The 20,202-nt window shown below is 37.9% G+C and overlaps 1 protein-coding gene across 8 annotated transcripts in view; it reads left to right on the top strand.

Moving 5' to 3' along the window:
- Positions 1-20,202, top strand: part of LOC105466556 (adducin 3) — a 128,587-nt gene that overhangs the window by 61,605 nt on the left and 46,780 nt on the right. The window contains exon 2 of one of the 8 annotated variants that reach the window (XM_011715579.2): positions 19,878-19,977. The exons of 6 other annotated variants lie outside the window; for them this stretch is intronic. The gene's annotated coding sequence lies outside the window, so the exon portion shown is untranslated. Of the gene's footprint in view, positions 1-12,527; positions 12,674-19,877; positions 19,978-20,202 lie in introns of those variants that run through there. One more of the 8 variants, XM_011715537.3, reaches the window with a different exon arrangement.

Below are 20,202 nucleotides of genomic sequence, written 5' to 3'. Positions count from 1 at the left end.
GAATTATTTCTGTAAGCTGCCAAATTTAAAGTTGGAGTGAGGAAGGACCTTACACTGATCCACGTACCCGAAAATTCCTGTCAGTGTACTTTATGGGGATCTTGTAGTTTGAAGGATGGCGTAGTCCACAGGATAAAAAGCTTCATTATGACCGTCAATAAGTAATGTTCTGGGTTTACACAGAGTTTATATATCTTTCCTCAAGGTTCTCAGTTTTTCATTTTCATGTATAAGGTATACATTACTTTTCTAAAATACTAACAATGCCAGATGATTTTTGCTTTGATTTGCTTTGTTTTTTCATATTCCTATGAATGATTTAGGTATTACTTCTCTGTTTAATATTTTTTAAAGTGATAGCTATTTATCCTAACTTTCTCTAGACTGGAAAAACACCCCTTTTCCTTCCCCCATTTACAGGATTGTGCAACCTTTCAGTTAAACAAAACCAAAATTGTTCACTTGCTTAGTTTCCACCCCCTTGAAATAAGCCACATAGCTCTCTATGGGTGTGGCCCAGCCTCTTCCGGCTGCCACAGTTACTTGATCACCTTATCTCATGTCATCCTTGGCTTCCTATATTGTCTGTTCATCTGCTTTCTTAGCTCCTCCTTTTCCCCCTTCCACCCAGTTTTTGTACTCCTCCTGTCACTTTCCTTCTCAGAGATTCAGAAGCAATTGTCATGAGCTTTTCCACTCTCCTCCTTTTCTCTGAATATTCTGAGGAAGTTACAGTTGGCCCTCCATTTCTGAGGGTTTCACATTCTCAGATTCAACCAACCGCAGATTGAAAATATTAGAGTAAAAATACAGAATAACTACTTACATAGCATTTACATTGTATTAGGCATTATAAGTAATCTAGAGATGATTTAAAGTATACAGGAGGAAGTACAAAGGTTTTATGCAAATACCACTTCATTTTATATCAGAGACTTGAGCATCCTGGATTTTGGTGGCCATGGGAGGTCCTGGAACTAATCCCTGATGGATACCTAGGGATGGGTGTACATATATACTGTCCAAAGAATTCACTGAGGATTTCCTACTCCAGGATTAAACTCCTGAAGTGAATGTTCTGAAAGGCAAGAGGGTTTTTTTCTTTTTTGTTAAAGTTTTGATGTTGTAGGTGTGAATTCATTAGTATAAAGTACATAAATTATAGGCCTTGCTTTATATAAAGTATGTGCTTCTAGAAAGTTGGCTAGTGGCTGGGCATGGTGGCTCATTCCTATAATCCCAGCACTTTGGGAAGCTGAGGGAGCTGAATCGCTTGAGCGCAGGAGTTTGAGATCAGCCTGGGCAACATGATGAGACCTTATCTCTGCAAAAAATAGAAAAATTAGCTGGGTGTGGTCATGTGAGCCTGTGATCCCAGCTACTTAGGAGGCTGAGCTGGGAGGATCATTTGAGCCCGGGGAGGTTGTGGCTGCAGTGAGCCATGATCATGCCACTGTACCCAGTCTGGGCAACAGAGTGGGACCCTGTCTTAAAAAAAAAAGTTGCCTGTATCTCAATATAACATGGTTAAATGCAGGCGCGATTACTATTTAAAAGAACCTGGCAAGGAATCTTTAAATAATTTACATAAATAATCCTACCTTAATTTCTCCGTTTTAAAGGGTTTTTCCTCTCAGTTTGTGATGATTGTATATGCTATAAATGATCTGCATATTCTTCATAAAAATGGAAGATTTGTTATTTATTTGTACTTCGATGTGGAAGCATCTTAAACATTAACCCTGTGGCATTTTCTCATCAATAATAAGTTGATCAAGTGAATGACCCAGTCTCAGCAATTTAACATATCATCCCTTTTAGCTTTAAGTATATTTAATCACCTTAGCCCATTTTTCAATCCACAAAAGTAACCTTTCTCATATATCAACAACTTTCTGGGCCAGTGAACCTCAGAACTTAAGTGCCTTACAAAACATAATGCTTATTAGTTGCTGTGTTCCCCTCCCCCTTCCCATCCTTTCCCGTTAAATCTACCTTGCTTATACTTGATGTCTTTAAGGATTTGAGCCCATAGGGTATAGTATACTATAGTGCCACGTTGACCATGGAATTTTACTGACCTTAGTATTAACCTAGAACATTCTTATGCCTCTTTTCATGGTGACGTGGTGTCAGATTACAGTTTGACTGGCTTTCAGGATAATTGGTCTTAATTATTTCTAAGTCATTGGTTAACTCAGTGTAAGAACAAGCATTGTTTAAGAAAGAATATAAATGACTTTTGAGTTTCTTTTCTTAGCATGCAAGTCAGAAGAGTAGAGTGAAAGCAAAAGCACATGACACAAAACTGTGTGGTTGGCTAATAGATTGTAGGCTTCCTGTAGCTTAAACTTTACAAATCACTGTAAACTGTTAGCCAGTGGCAATTTTGATTTCCCTTTTGTATTAGTTGTAATCTGTGATACTTTTATTTAAAGTAAAGCTATGTGTTAAAAGTTTATTAAAACATATATTGTCTTTCTGTAATCTTTCTCCTCTTCACCCCATATATACTCATTCCTTTTAGACCAAGCTCCAGGGTAACTTGCCCTATAACCTTTCAAATAGGCTTCTTTCTCTGAATCTGTAGTATATCTATTACAAGATAGAGTGTGCTACAATTGTCTCTCCCTCTCCCCTGCCCCAACCCACTAAATTGCTAGTATTTTAGGGTCAGAGACAGTGTCGTATTCATTTCTTACATTTTCTAACGTGCTGCCTGTTCAATTGTAGCATGTAATAGTTCGGGAATGAATCGTTAGTAGAATAAATGTGTTTAAGAAAAAAGTAGAAAAATACTTGGTGAATTGATTTACCAACTTAGAATTTAAATATAAATTTTAAAAAATCTAAAATCAAAGTAGATCATGTGATCAGTACAGCTGTAGGTTGCAGAGAATAAATTGATACTCTACACTTCACTAATGTTTGGGAGCAGTATGTATGATTCTATAAACTGAAATCCCTCTAAAATGTACAGAAGAGATACATTTACAGACTAGTTTTGTTTTTGTTTTCATTACACCTATCATGCTACTGAGTATATAGCAAATCTATCAACCATCGAGTGGAAAAACACATTAAGATACTTTAAGGCAGGCAGAGTTATGCGGGGGTTGAAGGACAAAGATTTGGGGGGTAGGGATGCAGATATCCAAACCTGTCTCTCGGCCTGTCTTGGAAAAAGCTTACTTATCATATCTGAGGACCCTTAAAGCATTAATTTTTGAGGGTGGGATGTGGCTCTTGTCATATACAGGCAACACAAGCTCTAGAGCTAGATCTCAGAGAGGCTGAGATTGTTAGTAGGCCTACACATCATGTGTTTTTTTTTGTTTTGTTTTTAGTTTTTTGTGATTTTTTTTTTTTGAGGGGGAGTAGGGGGCTGGGAGGAGCCAGCTGTGCCTCCTACCTATCCAACAGCAGTGTTTGAAGCTAAGTGCTTGAATTTGGTTTTGGAGGATAATTTTAGAAACATCATTGATAAATACTTAAATTTCCCAAGTTAAAAAAAAAAATTGGGGGAATGGCTTTTACTGGGTAAAGTATTTGAAACTTAAAACATATTTTTCCAAGTAAAGAGATGTCTCATAGTTGGAAAAAGCAATTTAAAAATGCCTACAGAGCCCCGTATCCTTGGATGGAACAGCTCAAAGCAAAAGTAACATTTTTAACAAATTGCAGGGGGGAGGGTTTCAGTCCAACAAAATAAAAAGGCTCTTTAGGTCTGCTGTAGAACATTGTACTTATAATCAACACTAATGTATACTTAAATTTAAGAGGGTAGATCTCATGTTATGTATTCTTACCACAGTTAAAAGTTATACCTCAAAGATTTAGAAAGTAAAAACAAATTGCATGTGTCATGAATATTTTGTATATTGTGGCTATATTTCATTTTGTTTTTACTTGTTTTCTGTTCCGTTGTAGAACTTTTTCCCAAAACAAATTATTCATGATTGCAGATTTAAGGCACAAATAGATTTATTCTTCACTTTTTATTCTGTGCTTTTTTCTTTTTCATGTAGTCTGTGTCTTCAGGAGGTGTTAATAAAATGCATAGTTTTCAGAACTCTTAGCCATCAATAGAGTCAAAGCCATATTATGTCTTTCTACCTCTAGTTTGGCAACCTTGGAGATACAATACAACCTCACTAGTTTGGTTAATTTTTGTTTTAAATGGGGATCATGCCTAATCTTTAGACCTAATGACTTACTGAATTTCAACCTCAGCTTTAATAAGATGAACTTATCAATCATTGTAGGTTATGTCGTGTACATTTTTTATCAGAAAAAGCCTATTTTGAACATTAACCATATTTCACTTATCCCCAACATTGCCTTTTCTATAATTCTTCCTTTTTAAGTCTTGGATTACCTGTTTTAACAAATAACCATCTATCAAATATTAAATAGGCAAGGGACATTATTTACCATGTATATTACTTATTTATTTTTATTTATTTATTTTGAGACGGAGTCTCGCTCTGTCGCCCAGGCTGGATTGCAGTGGTGTGATCTTGGCTCACTGCAAGCTCCGCCTCCCAGGTTCACTCCATTCTCCTGCCTCAGCCTCCCGAGTAGCTGGGACTACAGGTGCCCGCCACCACGCCCAACTAATTTTTTTGTATTTTTTTTAGTAGAGACGGGGTTTCACTGCATTTGCCAGGATGATCTCGATCTCCTGACCTCGTGATCTGCCTGCCTCGGCCTCCCAAAGTGCTGGGATTACAGGCGTGAGCCACCGCGCCTGGCCCTAGTTTTCTTATCTGTAAAGGAGGCATCATAATAGTAACTACCGATAGGGTTGCTGTGGAAGTTCATGGAATAAGTATGTAAAGTGCACTGCGTAGCAGTCTGAATTATTCCAGTGGCATTTTAACTGCTTAGCAGCATTTAGATCTCTGAGGACACGCAAGTTTACACAGTTGGTTTTTAATCTTTTTAATATTTCATGCATTTTACTCTGATCATCTCCTTGCCCCCTATTTTTCTGTCATTTTGCTTTCCTTTTTGGAGAGTGTTCATCCTTAGTTGTTTTGTTTTTAATCATAACTAAATGCCTATTACTCAGGCATAACCATTCCACACTTAGGGATGGTTTCAGTGGGCTAAGCTCTAAGCTCTGTGCTATCTTTTGGAATACAAAGGTGATCCCAGCTGAGTAGAGGAACCAATGGAAGCAGCCAGCTTCCCCACCCCAGACTAACATGAATTTAAGTAACCTGATTTAAACAGTTTAGACCTTTTTTTTCTTAGCCAGAGGTTACTTCCCATAGACATTTCAAGCTAGACTGAATGTCCCACAGAGCTGAAGCTTGCCAAGCAAAGCTCATCTCTGTGGCTGTTTTAAGTCACTAATAGTTATACCACGTTTCTAGAAGTTGGTGTCACCATCAGCCAAAAATTAAACTCCTCTCCTCCTTTCCCCTCCTCCCCTCCCCTCCCCCAACCCGATATATCCTTGACCAGATGATGTTTGTTCAAAAGGAAAAGCCCTTTTTTTGGTTTTGTGCTTTAATTTTAGTCTACCACATGTTTGAGATGCCTAGTAGTTCCTTAACAAATCAAACTTCATGACTTCAGGATTCATAGCACTTTAGTTGGAGACAGCTTCTCATTGTGCTGGTTTGATTTCTGGCACTTGAAAACATCTCCATTTGGAAACTTACGGAATGTTTCTTTTACTCCCCTATTTGGAGTAGACAGTTTGTCTTCTCTTCATTTATCAAGCCCTAGACCCTAGTGGTGCCCAGAGTGGGTGTCCTATCTATGTTGTATTTGAGAATGTACAGGTTTTAGGAGTGCGTGAACTCTTGTACAGCTGATGTTGATTGGAGGGCAAAAGGGGAAGGGGAAGGCCCTTAAGACAATGAATTCAGTCATGGAGCTACCTCATTTCCTCTTTTTTTTTTCTTAAACAAAGCTAAAATATGTTTTCAATTATTTTGTTTTTAAAATGCCATCTTTTTTCGCTGACTTTCATAACAATAATGGCAAGTCATGTATTGAAAATGCAATATTAAAAAATGGCGTTTTACACAATTTAAATCAAACAAATATTTGAAATAAAATTGGAATTGGAGGACAGGGAGAGAAGGGGGATAGCACACTTCATGAGTTGCATACAAGTCCGTACTTCAGTTGTTAAGCCTCTGGCACTCAGTATAGTATTTTTATTTAAAATCCACAAAACAGAGTTAGGGGGGAGGGAAGGAGAAATTTCATTGCTTCAAAGTTACCCTAGAAGATTGGATCTGTAAATTTACATGAATCCCTGAAACAGGCATGTATGTGAGTGCCAAATAGTATCAGGACTAACCAAGAAAAACTTGCTTTTCTGCATGACTGTGGTGAAAGCATTGGTTCCCAACAACTTTCACATTTATAAGGATTTTTTAAAGGGACTAACTACACATTGGGCAAGTAGCTGTGTAGTCCACAGTATTGGCTGGATTTAACATAGAGCATGTGGATTCCTAAGAATGTCACACCTTGTCTATGCCAATAAATCAGAGTGTCTATTCTTGATACTAAATCTGATATTATTGGCAGATTTTCTCCTTTATTGGAAGGGTAATATTCAGAAGGGAGAATATTTTTTATGTGTTTTGCTCTGTGATTGGGGGGTGTGTGTGTGTGTGTGTGTGTTACTATGAAATAATACTGGCAAGTCCCAAGAAAACTAGTTCTGGATTTCATTTTGTCTCTTCAACTCTGTGTGATCTTGCGCACATTCCTGACATGTTACAAACAACTTGTGTCTCTGAATGTGCAGTATCAATTTTCAGTGGTGAAAGCCCCGAAAGGAAACAGACTGATTCTTCCATGCACAAACAGCTGGGCAGTTGTGGATGGAATTAATTGCTGATATATATTGGCTGTGTTTTTCTTCTCTTGTCATTTCCTTTGCAGCTGTGAAAGTGAAGTTTGACTTGAAAACACATTCTGCCAGTGCAAATCCAAAAAGTATCAAGACAGGATTCTTCTACTATAATAACCAACTGGTAACTTTGAATTGTTAGTTTGAGGGGGAGATGAGGAAGAGCTAAGAGATGGCAGCAGGTGATTCATAATTACATTGATGGTTGAAAAAATAAATCAGGCAGTTGGACTATGAGAAGAGTATGTTGGAATGGTTAATTTGTCATGTGGCAAGAGTGACCTCATAATCCAACAAAGGCAAGATCAATCAACAGCCCCTCACTAGGGTCCTGAGAGAGGATGTTCTAAGCCATCTCTCAAAATATTGAAATGTTCAATACTCCAAACTGATTTATTGTTCCAATGTGAGAGAGTAGCTCTTGGCTAGAGTAACGTGACAACATGCATCATTAAAAATAATATTTTCCTGGTGTTCTCTCAAATCCTTTTCCATTGCTCATTTTAAATTCTATGTAAGCAATTATATACTTTTTTCATGTGCTGCTTTTACTCAAACTTTAATTTTATGATTATAGGAATTCAATTAAAAATAACTCTTGGTTGTGTTTCTGAATATGCATATACAGAAAATAGTATTGGTTAAAATCACTTTGACTAATTATCAGATGTTTGATAATAGTTTCAGTAACTGATAAATTATTTTAGATACTGTTGAAGATATTTACACATACTGTGGAAAACGTTTAAAAATAAAATTCCTACAAAATTATTGAAAAAGGGGGTATTAAAAATATGGTATGCATAATAAATAATTTTCTTCTTTACATGTACATTTCAATATTCTACCAAAGCAACTCCATAAATGACATCTTATTTTGAAGGGACCTATTGCTAGTTGATAATAAAATGTTTTTATTATTTGTGCATTGTTAGGAGAACTAGAGCACTGGTGAGGAGAGAAAGAGGTAATTTGTGTTAATGTTCAGGACCTCTGGTAACTGGCTGAAGTAATGTTTTAGAATGAGCAAAGCTTCTGACACCTTGAGATATGTAAAAGCTGCTGTTGCTAAACTTAGAAGTTGGCATGGTTGGACTTCCTTTATAGTACTCCACTTCCATCTAACATTCTGTTGGTTGAACTGTGTGATCTGTCTTGCATTTTATTTTATCTTTACTTTCTTCACAAACAAGAAATGAGAATATATTTTACTTCAAGGCAGGAAAGCTGATCTTCAAACATGAACTCCCCCCAACTTTTTTAGGAGGACTAATCAATTAATTGTGACTCTGAGGCTCTGAAAATGTGTGACAATATTAATGTGCAGTTTGCTCTCACTGAAGTCGGCCTGGGTGTGTTGTTTCCCCCAGAGTGAGCTCCACCCTTGCTGTAACCACATCGACTGTGGATATCTTGCTCTTTAAAACAAAGTTCATTTTTAGGGCAGTATTGCAACAGAATTGCCACACAAAAACCAGCTTAAGAAATGTACAGCACTTCAATTTTTTTTGTAAGTAATGGATTGTCTATTGTAATACTGATTGCTCACAGCTTAAGGGGAAACACAGATAAGATAGATGGTTAAGCTTTGTGCCAGCCACTAGTAACATGCAATATTCTTTGGGAGGAGCTTCTGGCTTTATCATTCAACTAAGGTTTTTTTCTTTTAGTTCACTTGTCTGCTTTTTTTTCCCCCCTTTCTTAAACAGTTTACTGAATTGTTAGTTTTAACGATTTTGGGGATGACATTTACTGTTCAAATGAAGGAAAATAGTATTCTCCCAAATGTGCTAGTTATTTAACTTAAAAATGCTTGAAGTGGTGTTTTATACTGAATTTATTGGACCCATTAATAGCATAATCTGGCAATACTGTGTTTCGAGACATCGTGACATGAACTTTGTGTGTAAGAGTGGGTTCATTGAATTAAAAAAAAAGGCAGCATCTAAAGAGCCTTTTATTTCTGTCATAATGATGCTTTGTCCTGTTGCTGTTGGGTATTTGTCAGAAGAGTTGGGGCAGGCTGTAGCCCAAAGTTCTGTTCCATGCCTCATCAGTTCCATGCCTCTGTGTTCTTTCTAGAGTTTGTGACGTGAGTGGTGAGTTGAACTATAGGAGAATTATTGTTGTTCATTGAGGTCCATGTTCAGCAGTTTTTTTCTTTGCAACTGGGGTCTGTCTGACCTTTTTTTCCCCTCACACACTGAATTTCTGTTTGTACCTGAGTTTTAAATGCCTTTGGAGTATTCAATTATTCACTGACTGAAGTGGGCATGTGGAGGGAGAGGCTGTGTTTTGTGTTATCTATACACTCTGGTGTGTGGTCATGTGTACACTTTGGGTAGACACTCATTTGGTGCAAGCAAATTGAACAACTGCCTCCCTTGAAATCAAAGCTGAATGTTGAAAATGACTAATTTCTGTAAAGCTTGCAGAGGTGACATTGTGTCATCCTTTTTGAACTAAGACTTCTTAGCATCTCCTTGCTTCAGCTTCCTCTTTTTTACTTCCTCTTTTTTACTACTAAATCCGGTAGTAATCGGATTTAGCTGTCTTCTAACTTCATAAGGATGTAAGAATAAAGCACAGGTATGGTATCATAGCAAAAAGCACTAACCTGGGATTCAAGAGACTGATTTACCTCTTTGGATATTAGTTTCTTCACCTATACAATTAGGAATTTGGGTTAGCCTCTTGTAAGATCTTTTCTAGCTTTGAGTACTCTTAATTTTCTTTGTAAAGACACCAGACTATTCCAGAAATGCTAAAGGGAATATACTAGAATTGAGAGAAAAATGGTTGGATGTTAACTCAGTCATTCTTTTTTTTTTTTTTTTTTTTTTTGAGACGGAATCTCACGCTGTTGCCCAGGCTGGAGTGCAGTGGCGCGATCTCGGCTCACTGCAAGCTCCGCCTCCTGGGTTCACGCCATTCTCCTGCCTCAGCCTCCTGAGTAGCTAGGACTACAGGCGCCCGCCACCGCGCCCGGCTAATTTTTTGTATTTTTTTTAGTAGAGACGGGGTTTCACTGTGGTCTCGATCTCCTGACCTTGTGATCCGCCCGCCTCGGCCTCCCAAAGTGCTGGGATTACAGGCTTGAGCCACCGCGCCCGGCCCCGTTAACTCAGTCATTCTTATAAATGACATGAAAACTAAAGCTTTACTGTAAGAAGTTGTGTCTGTCAGAAATTTTGAAATTTACTTTTTCATATCTGAGTAGTAGAACTAGCTATATAAAACATCTCATCAGCATTTTCAAGTTGAAATTAGGCCAACCTCCTGCCACAAGTGTTTTCGTGGACCTTTCCTTGAACATTGGCTATTTAGTGTACAGCTATTAGTTGTGTAGCCTTGGGTAAAAGTGGCTTTCAAACTTTTTTCAGTATATTTTGCATCATGAGCCAACCATGACACATACGAACCACTTTAAATCTCTGAAATAAATTTCTCTTACAACACAGAAAACACTGTTATCTGTTATGTTTCATTTCAAAAAATATTGGTTACAACGTACTGTCCCTTTGAACTCTGGAGGAATACAGTTAAACTTCGACTCTTACAGTTGTGCTGGAGCAAAGCTTGCCAGTGAATTTGCTGTTAAATATTGAAATTAGAAGATTTTTAAATAGATTTTTATTTGGAACTTTAATAGAAAATCTTAGTTAATATCTCCAGTAATACTCTGTCTTTTCCTAGGTACATAATATAAAGAAAATGGAATATTTTTTACCAAGCCCTGTGCATCTGCCCCCTCAGTCTCCCTCTCGTTTACTCCAGTCTGCTATACAAGCTTTGTCTTATTTATGCATACCCTATTAGTGAGAACTAATACACATACCATGACATGAAAAGCATTGAGAAGGCTTTTCTGGAGAACTAGATATAATGTGTCATGTACATTAGATACAGAGTGTCAAATTACCATTGATAAACCCTGTCTTTATCTTCATCACCAGAGTTGTCTCCCAGAGCTCCACGGAATTTCCTTTCTCTGCTTTAATGTACTTTTAAAAGGTAATTTTACTAAAAAATGAATATGGTAAAAAGATGAAATAATATAAAAGGGCATGTGACAAAATGTTTTTCCCAGCCTAATCCCTCAGCACCACTCCCCAGAGGGGAATTTATTTTTCAAAAAAATGTCGATGGGAGAGAGAGAGAGACAGAGGAGAGTGTGTGTGTGTGTGAGTGATCTACCTGAACAGCTTTTTAATCCATATAAAATTATACCATGCATACCATTATGTATCTACTTTTTTCCTTTTTTTTTTTTTTTTTGAGACAGAGTCTTGCTCTGTCGCCTAGGTTGGAGTGTAGTGGCACAATCTTGGCTCACTGCAACCTCTGCCTCCTGGGTTCAAGCAATTCTCCTGCCTCAGCCTCCCGAGTAGCTGGGATTACAGCTCGGCTAATTTTTGTACTTTTAGTAGAGTTGGGGTTTCACCATGTTGGCCGGGCTGGTCTTGAACTCCTGACCTCAAGTGATCCCTCTGCCTCAGCCTCCCAAAGTGCTGGGATTGCAGGCATGAGCCACTGCACCCAACCTACTTCATTCTTTTTAATGGCTTTATAGTACTTTATTGTGTGGATGGATGTAATGTAACTCAGTTATTCCTCCTTCGATGGATATCTGGATCATTTCCAAGTTTGTTCCCATCCCCTCTCCATCAGAGGTACTTATGCTATGAGTCTTCTCCTACCTCCGTTTTGGGACAGAACCCAGAACTTGGGTACTATAGAGAAGGTATAATAGTGATGTGTGGAAAGGGAAAATTCCCTCACCAACTTCTGTTTATCAGACTAGGGCTCCAAAAGTAGGCGGCACTATCCCAGGCATTCTTGGGTGGGGGTGGGTGAGAACTGCCCTAGGAGGAAGTCATTTCTCAGCAGAATAGTGAAAGAACATTGGGTTCAAAGTCGGGTAACTTGGATGTGGGATTGGGTCACCTGACCTCCTTGAATCCTCAGTTTTACCATCTATAAAATGAGAGGTTTGAAGTAGATGAGTTTTAATGTCCCTTTCAACTTCAATATTTGTGTAGTATTTTTGTTGGAATATTGATTTAAACTGGATAACCCAAATTATATGAAGTTTCTCATATTTAAATTAAAAACATCTTTTATATATATTGTGTGGTCTGTAATTTATTTGACCTTCCATATGGTCTAAGCCAGTTTAAAGTTTAAGAATGTAAAAAAGGAAAGTTGAATATCATTCTATATTTTATATAAACTATTCTTTTCTAAAAAGTCAATTTCAAAAGTATCAAACCCATTCCAGAATTAAAAGCAAATCCTTTTTATCAAACTTGAATACTTGAGGAAGAAGATTGTGAGGTTATGTTTGTTTTTAAAATGGATCCTTATAATTTTCAGTGAGTCCGACCATTCAGAAGTAATCCTAGAGCTTTGAAACTCGGCTTCAGGTTTCTTGTTTAAACTGTTTGCACATTCTAGCCCTTTAATCCATCTCCTTGTTTCCTTAAATGCCAAAACTGACATTACTTAACTAAAGTTTTCAAATTTGATGCTGAGGAAGCTGCTTTAGAGGTGAAATATATCCTGCCAGCAAAGTTACAAAGTTACATGGCAAAGTTATAAAGTAACAAAAGCAGTCATTTTTGCTGCATCACACATACGATGTTGACCATTGCCTAGCATTGCCTTTTTCACAGTTTTAGTCTCATAATTCAATCAAATGACAGCTGTTCTAATGATAAAATGATGTAAGAACTTCATTTGATTTGTGTAATTACAACTGGAAGATAAAGACATTTTCTTGGCTAGAAGGTAGGAGAGTTTGTATGTTTGTGTGGTGGTTACCTTAACTTCTTGGCAGAAGGCTTAATATACCTTGAATATACTTTTCTATAATCTGAGGTATTATTCATTATTCAAAAAATGCTAGATAATTATTAGTATTCCTTGTTAATTTTCATACACATTTTTTGACATACAGTTCCACTTAGCAAAATGTATCGAAGACCTTCTAGCAGCTAAGCACTGAATTAAATGCTGGGAATACCTGGGTAACTTGGACAGTCTTGCTTAGAATCCACTAAAATGACAACTGCTCCTGTTTTTTGCATTGTTGAAGCTTTCTAATATCCACTGGTGATTGGAACTTGGCAACAACAACAAAAATATTTAAATTCATATCTGTGAAAATAGATGAAAAGTATGTTTTCAGTGTTTAAAAAGGAGGTCTTAATGTCTTAGTACAGTGTCAGTTACTTTGGAGGCACTTCTCCACTTCTGTATGAGGGTCTGCTGGTGACATCAGTTTCTCACTAATTGAACTCTTAAATAATGCTGTGGTGCTTGGACTAATTAATTGAGCCTAAATTTTTGTCTACTAAAACATATCTGATGTGTGAAATGCGAAAATCTGTTGTAATTGTTGTGCTTCATATATTATGATTTTTTTAACAATTGCTTATATGAAACCACACTTGAAAATGGTCACATACTGTTTTGAAGATACATCCTGATGGCTTCTTTGTCAAATTACCCCATCCATTGTGGCATGTATAACTAAGGAAATTCTTCATAGTTAGAAATATACAGGATGCTGCTGTCTACAGGATGTTGAACAAACGTTGTCTAAAGCATTTGAAGCCGTTTTAGGAAAACAGTCCTATGGTAGCAAAATCAGTCAGATTGTAGTTTGAGCTGAAACAGACATTTTAAACTAGCGTGGGGGAAGTCTCTACACAGTCCCAGAAGGCACTGCTATTTCTCCTTTGGAGCCCAGCATTTGGCTAGGGTCCTGTGACACACAGTGGGAATTCACTTCCTATCAGGAAATGCTGTTTTTCAATGTATTATCTTGTTGAGACAACCACAGTGAACAATAGGCTATTAACGTTTTAGAACAACAAGTGTCATGACTAAGCCAATATTTGCTTTGTTTTGAGTATCACTCTAAAAAAAAAAAAAAAAAAAAAAAAGCTTTGGCTGAGCTTCAGAATACATTTGACCATCAGTAACTGTTGGGCATAAAAGTCATGACAGTTAAAAAGATCAGAAAAAAAAAATGCTTTAATAGTGGTGATGACCTTTTGCAGGCTTACTCTACACACTTCCTGTCCTTAGATAAGAATGAATTATTTTAAACATACCTTTTGGGTATGAAAAATGTCTATTTAAAGGCCTATTTTGAGTTTTGGAAGCCACAAATTCAAGTTCTCCTATAAAACATTAAACTGTCTTACGAGATAGCTTACTCGGTTTACTTCTCTCCACAATTATTAATAAACTGCAAAGTCCTTAAGGGCAGGAATCAGAGCTGTGCCTTATGTAGTCTTCACAACCTTTTCCTAACACCTGAATTAGGGTTTGCTGATTGATTGGATCAGTAGTTTCTTTGGTGTTTGAAGATAACGTTTTTGTATCATTATTTGTACCTGGTCTCAAAACATGGCGGTAAATATATATTTTTAGAAATTGCTGTTTTATGTATGTATTTACTTATTTTAAATATTTCCAGATACCAATAATGCTCTTCTCATACTTTCACACTTTTTTGTGTAATTACTTTTCAGTCAGCTTAAGACATTTCATATTCAGGTCACAATATTCATTACCTTAACCATCTTGGATACTTGGCCAGTCTTATCAAACCACGAATAACCCAGTTTTCAAAGTTTGCTCTAGATTCCCTGCCCTGGTTTATTCTAAGACAAGTAGAGAATGGGGGTTTTATGAGTTAATAGCCTTACTCACCTCACTGAGTTAATAAACCCTTATTGAGTAACTCTAAGTGGACAGTAAAGAAAAGAAAAAATGTTGACCCAGTTACTTGGAGCCGACAGACATACTCAAATAATTAAAAGACAGTACAGACTATGACAAAGTGCTTTGAGCACTAAGGTTGCAGGGAGAGCTAAGATGGAGGAACTTAGGAAAGTCACCATGGAAGGGGTTGGCTTTTGAATAAGAATTCAAAGTATGGACAAATATTGGATGGATGGATGGATGGATGGAGATGAGAGGGGAAAACAGTCCAAATGTGTAAGAAATATGGTGATCAAAGCAACAATCAGGGGGATGGATGGCTTTTATTAGGAAGAGTCATTTCCCTCTAAACCTAATAGGGATAGACTTTGACGTCTTTCCTATCCTTTTTTCAGGGCCTGAATTTTAGAAGCCCCAGGCAGATAGCTAAGTATTTTTTTTAAAGATGGGACTTCCTGGATGCTCTTTTATTTCTTTGGGGGAGGGTCTGAGGAAATGGTGGTTTTGGAAAACTTATAGTAGTTGACTTTGTGCTTCTTTGTTGCAACTAAGGATCCCAGAGTTGTAGTACTCTTACTACCTTTTAAAAGTTTAAAACAACACTTTCTAGCACTTTACAACTTGACAGAACCTTTCCTAGACAATAGAGATCAAAAGTAGACACAAAATATTTACCAAACTCTGGAGAGCTACTTAAGTTACTAAGCTCCTCATAGATAGCTTTTTATTTGACAATAAAGTACTTGATGTAGGCTTTAAGTCCAGCTAAATAGACACTATAGAACTAAGTTGTGAGTCTAGTCTTTGTGAGCCTCAGAAAAACAAGAGTCCTACTTCAAGCTGGAATTTAAAATATAGCAAGCAATTTCAGTGGACCTTTTAGGCGTGTGTGAGTGGGCACAAAAAGCTGAGTCATGAAGTTTTACTCTTCTTAGTGAATTACCATGAAAGCTTGAAAGAAAAGCACTCTCATTATTTTAAAATAGTAAAAATTGCTTTAGATTGTTACGGAAATAACACCAACAAAATGTTTTGTGTTTTAATCATGAACACATACCTACAAACCCATTAAAATCAAGAAATTGTAACAGGACATTACCTGGCTTTAAAAAATAAAAGTTAATAGTTTATGTAATGTACAGTAGCACCTGAAATGTGTTTTCTTAACAAAATCTTCAGTTAAATAAATTTCTAAGTGCAGTTCATGTTTTAAATTTTTCTTATATCAACAGATCATAAGGTCTACAGTCTTACGTATCTCATTCTAATCTAGATAAAGTGAAAAGTATTGGGTAAGATAAATTGAGGAGCTTGGGACACACCACTCTCTCTTAGGACCTGTTCTGCCTTTCTCCATGTAAGAAATGAGGAGAATAAGATTTGGTAATATCTTACATCCTTTTAAGCTCTAACACCTTTAGAGTCTAAGGATACTCTTCCTCTTTTGGCTCTCATTAGGTAATATCAGGGAAAACAACTCTTGTTGGAAGAGTTCCTATTTGTATTTACAAAGCAGTGTTTTGTTTCTCTACAGTCCTAACAAAGGTATGAAAGTTATTCTTCGTTCTTTTAAAATCTGCATTTCTGTTGTTTTTGATAAACTTTCCTCCATAAATTAAATAGTGAATGAATTTAATGTTTTCTCTTTTTCCGAATTTGATATTGGACTTCTCAGGTCTTTTTCCAGATTTTCTCTTTGTATTGAGAGTTCAGTTTCCAGCAGTGGACTGGAGACTTGGGTTGTTGTCTCTTTATCTTCTCGTTATTTCCAGTTTCTTCATGTTAGAAATAATTTTAATTCCCCTCCTTTTTTTGATATGAATTAGTTTGTGTCATAAAATATCAATGTATGCATACATTTTTAGAATTCTTACTCATATCATCTAGGCCTACTTTTCAAAGCTAAATCCTGTTTTATCAGGACAGAGCTGAGACCTCTTTAAATGCACACACAAGCTTGCATGGCAGTTAATGTCCAACACAGTTCAAAATGAAATAATGAGGCATATATAATCTGGATACCAGGATCTAGAGGGGCCCTCCCTTTTTCTAAAGTTCATTATTATAGTTTGGATTACAGTTTGTTGAAGATTTAATTTGGCGAATACCGAGGGGATTTTACTGAGTATTGATTTAATAAGCAAAATCCTAAGTGCCAGGATTTTTAGGTTTATTGTTTATGTATTTATGTTCATATAAACTTCATTTTAAGAAAATTCAGTCTCTGAAAATACATGTTTTGTTAAAGGGTTTGCATTAGAGGTGGGAACTTAGATTTGAGGCTGGGGTTGGGAGGAGTTAAAAATATTTAGCCAAAGAATCTTAACAGATGTAGGTTTGAAATGACTCAAAATTTGAAAACATCTTTGGGAGTGAGGGTAGTAGAGTTGTAATAGAGTGTGCTCGTTAACGCGGATTCTGGAACTAGTCTACTTGAATTTATATCTAAGCTCCACAATACAGTTCTTGTGTGACCTTGGACAAGTAACCTGTGTGCTTGCTTCCTTGCCTGTAAAATGGAGATATTAACACCTACCTCTAACAGGGTTTTGTGAGGGTGAAATGAGTTAAAACATGCTACTTTTTAAAACAATATCAGACAATAGTAGGTGTTCAAGAAATATTGGATATTTTACTGATTATGTCCACTCTTTCCACATAAAAGTGTATTTATTCCAATGTAGTTTAATGAAAAAACACACACGTTCAAATAGTAAGAAGGAGACCAGGCGGAGCGGTTCACGCTTGTAATGCTAGTGCTTTGGGAAGCTGAGGCGGGTGGACCATCTGAGGTCAGGAGTTCGAAACCAGCCTACCCAACATGGCAAAACCCTGTCTCTACTAAAAATACAAAAATTAGCTGGGCATGGTGGTGGGCACCTGTAATCCCAGCTACTTGGGAGTTTGAGGCAGGGAGAATCACTTGAAGCTGGGAGGCGGAGGTTGCAGTGAGCTGAGATCATGCCATTGCACTCCAGCCTGGGTGACAGAGTGAGACTCAGTCTCAAAAAAAAACAACTAAAAAGGATGGTCTCTGTAATGGAGTTGGACTGGCTGAATACACCTGACAAAGAACCTGGAATCCAGGTAAGCAGTCGGGAGCAGATCCCCAGAAATGGGCAATAGGAATGAGTCCAGGTATATCAACAGTCAATATGAGTGAGATTTAGTAGGTGTCAAACTGTAGCACATAGGCAGAGTTTAGGGACAGGAAATTTTTGGCAAAGGGCAGCGCTTGGTAGAAGTCCAGATCCAGTCAGTACCAGGGAGATCTGCATGGCTTCAGAGATCTACTGCCATATGCAAAGATGTGAGCTATCAGGTGACCTCAGGGAACAGTGGCAAATGATAGAAGGGTCTAAGACTGAGATGTGGGCCCCAGGGTTCAGGCATAGACCTTCAATTGTAAAAGTATTTGAAGTTACCTGATAGAGAAACAAGAAAGTAAATTAGGCTGCTTGAGAGTGAGTGGAGTGGCTCAGAGTTTAATGATTAAGAAACAGACTTGGGCCGGGCATGGTGGCTCACGCCTGTAATCCCAGCACTTTGGGAGGCCAAAGTGGGTGGATCACCTGAGGTCGGGAGTTAGAGACCAGGCTGACCAACATGGAGAAACCCCTTCTCTACTAAAAATACAAAATTAGCTGGGCATGGTGGTGCAAGCCCGTAATCCCAGCTACTCGAGAGGCTGAAGCATGAGAATCGCTTGAACCTGGGCGGTGGAAGTTGTCGTAAGCCGAGATCACACCATTGCACTCCAGCCTCGGTGACAAAGAGTGAAACTCTGTCCCAAAAAAAAAGCTGGGCACAGTAGCTCACATCTGTAATCCTAGCACTTTCGGAGGCCAAGGCAGGTGGATCACAAGGTCAGGAGATCGAGACCATCCTGGCCAACAGTGTGAAACCTCATCTCTACTAAATATACAAAAATTAGCTGGGCATGGTGTCACATGCCTGTAGTCCCAGCTACTTGGGAGGCAGAGGCAGGAGAATCGCTTGAACCCAGAAAGTGGAGATCACAGCCAAGATCACGGCACTGCACTCCAGCCTGGGGACAGAGTGAGACTCTGTCCCCAAAACAGCAACAAAAAACAGGCTTAGTATGGTTTGGCTTTGTGTCCCCATCCAAATCTCATATTAAATTGTGATCTCAAGTGTTGGAGGTGGGGTCTGGCAGGAGTTGATTGGATCATGAGGGTGGTTTCTAATAGTTTAGTCCCATCCCCCTAGTGCTGTCTCATGATAGGGTTCTCACAAGATCTTGTTGGTTAAGTGTATATGTAGCACCTCCTCCTTCACTCACTTGCTCTCCTGCCACCATGTGAAGATGTGCTTGCTTCCCCTTCACCCTTCTGCCATGATTGTAAGTTTCCTGAGGCCTCTCCAGCCAAGCTTCCTGTACAGCCTGTGGAACTGTGGTAAATTAAACCGATTTTCTTTATAAATTATGTAGTCTCAGGTAGTTCTTTACATCAGTGTCAGAACAAACTAGTACACAAGATTCAAATGAAAGTCAAACATCAGAGTGGGAACAACAGCAAGACTGACTTGATGCTGAAATACTAAACTAATTTATTAGGGTTTCTCATAATCCAAGGGTCCCAGAGCCTGGCATGAACCTGCAAGGTGTGGGTTCGGTGGTCTCCAATGTGAGTAGAATAGCAGAAATGCAGCATATATGTACACATGGCAAGAAACCCACTCACCTGAGAAGTGGCTTTTTTTTTTTTTTTTTTTTTTTCATTTTTTTGAGACTGAGTCTGGCTCTGTTTGCCCAGGCTGGAGTGCAGTGGCACGCCGTCTCAGCTCACTGCAACCTCTGCCTCCCAGGTTCCAGCAATTCTCCTGCCTTAGCCTTCCAAGTAGCTGGGATTACAGGCACCCACCACCACGCCTGGCTAAGTTTTGTATTTTTAGTAGGGATGGGGTTTAGTTACGGATGTTGGCCAGGCTGGTCTTGAACTCCTGTCCTCAGGTGATCCACCTGCTTTGGCCTCTCAAATTGCTAGGATTACAGGTGTGAGCTACCACACTTGGCCCTGAGCAAGTGGCTTTTAAGTCCATCTTTGCTTAAGTAAAAATATATTCTGTAGTATTTTGCTTTAGTAACTGCTTTAACAGTGTTTCCGCTATGATGGAAGCAGTAGACCCACTGCATATTTAATTTGTCATTGTCCTTCATTATGATTCTTCAGTTTTACAAAGAAATTTTTGTTTATCTGATGTGATAAGAATGTTCATATTTTTCTTGCTTTAGATTTCCTTGGAAACACTGACAGGGTAGTTGGCAAAGGACCTGCCGTTGTGGAAAACCAGAATTTTGCATTGTACTTGTGTATATCAGATGTCTTGTTCAGGTTAGTGTTTTGACAATTTGTTATTTCTGAAGAGCTGACATGGATTCTACAAAGGTGTGCTATCTATTCACACTGTTGATGGTAAAATGCTTTCAAAAATAGATATTAGGATGGAAATTCCATTGGAACAGTATATGTGTTAGTTTCCTAGAACTGCTGTAACAAAGTACTGCAATTCCAGTGGCTAAAAACAACAGATCTGTTCTCTTACAGTTCTGGAGGCCG

The sequence above is a fragment of the Macaca nemestrina genome, chromosome 9 (assembly GCF_043159975.1).
Source record: "Macaca nemestrina isolate mMacNem1 chromosome 9, mMacNem.hap1, whole genome shotgun sequence".
Taxonomy (NCBI): Eukaryota; Metazoa; Chordata; class Mammalia; order Primates; family Cercopithecidae; genus Macaca; species Macaca nemestrina.
The sequence above is the reverse complement of the archived record's forward strand: the minus strand, read 5'-3'. Positions and strand labels throughout refer to the sequence as shown.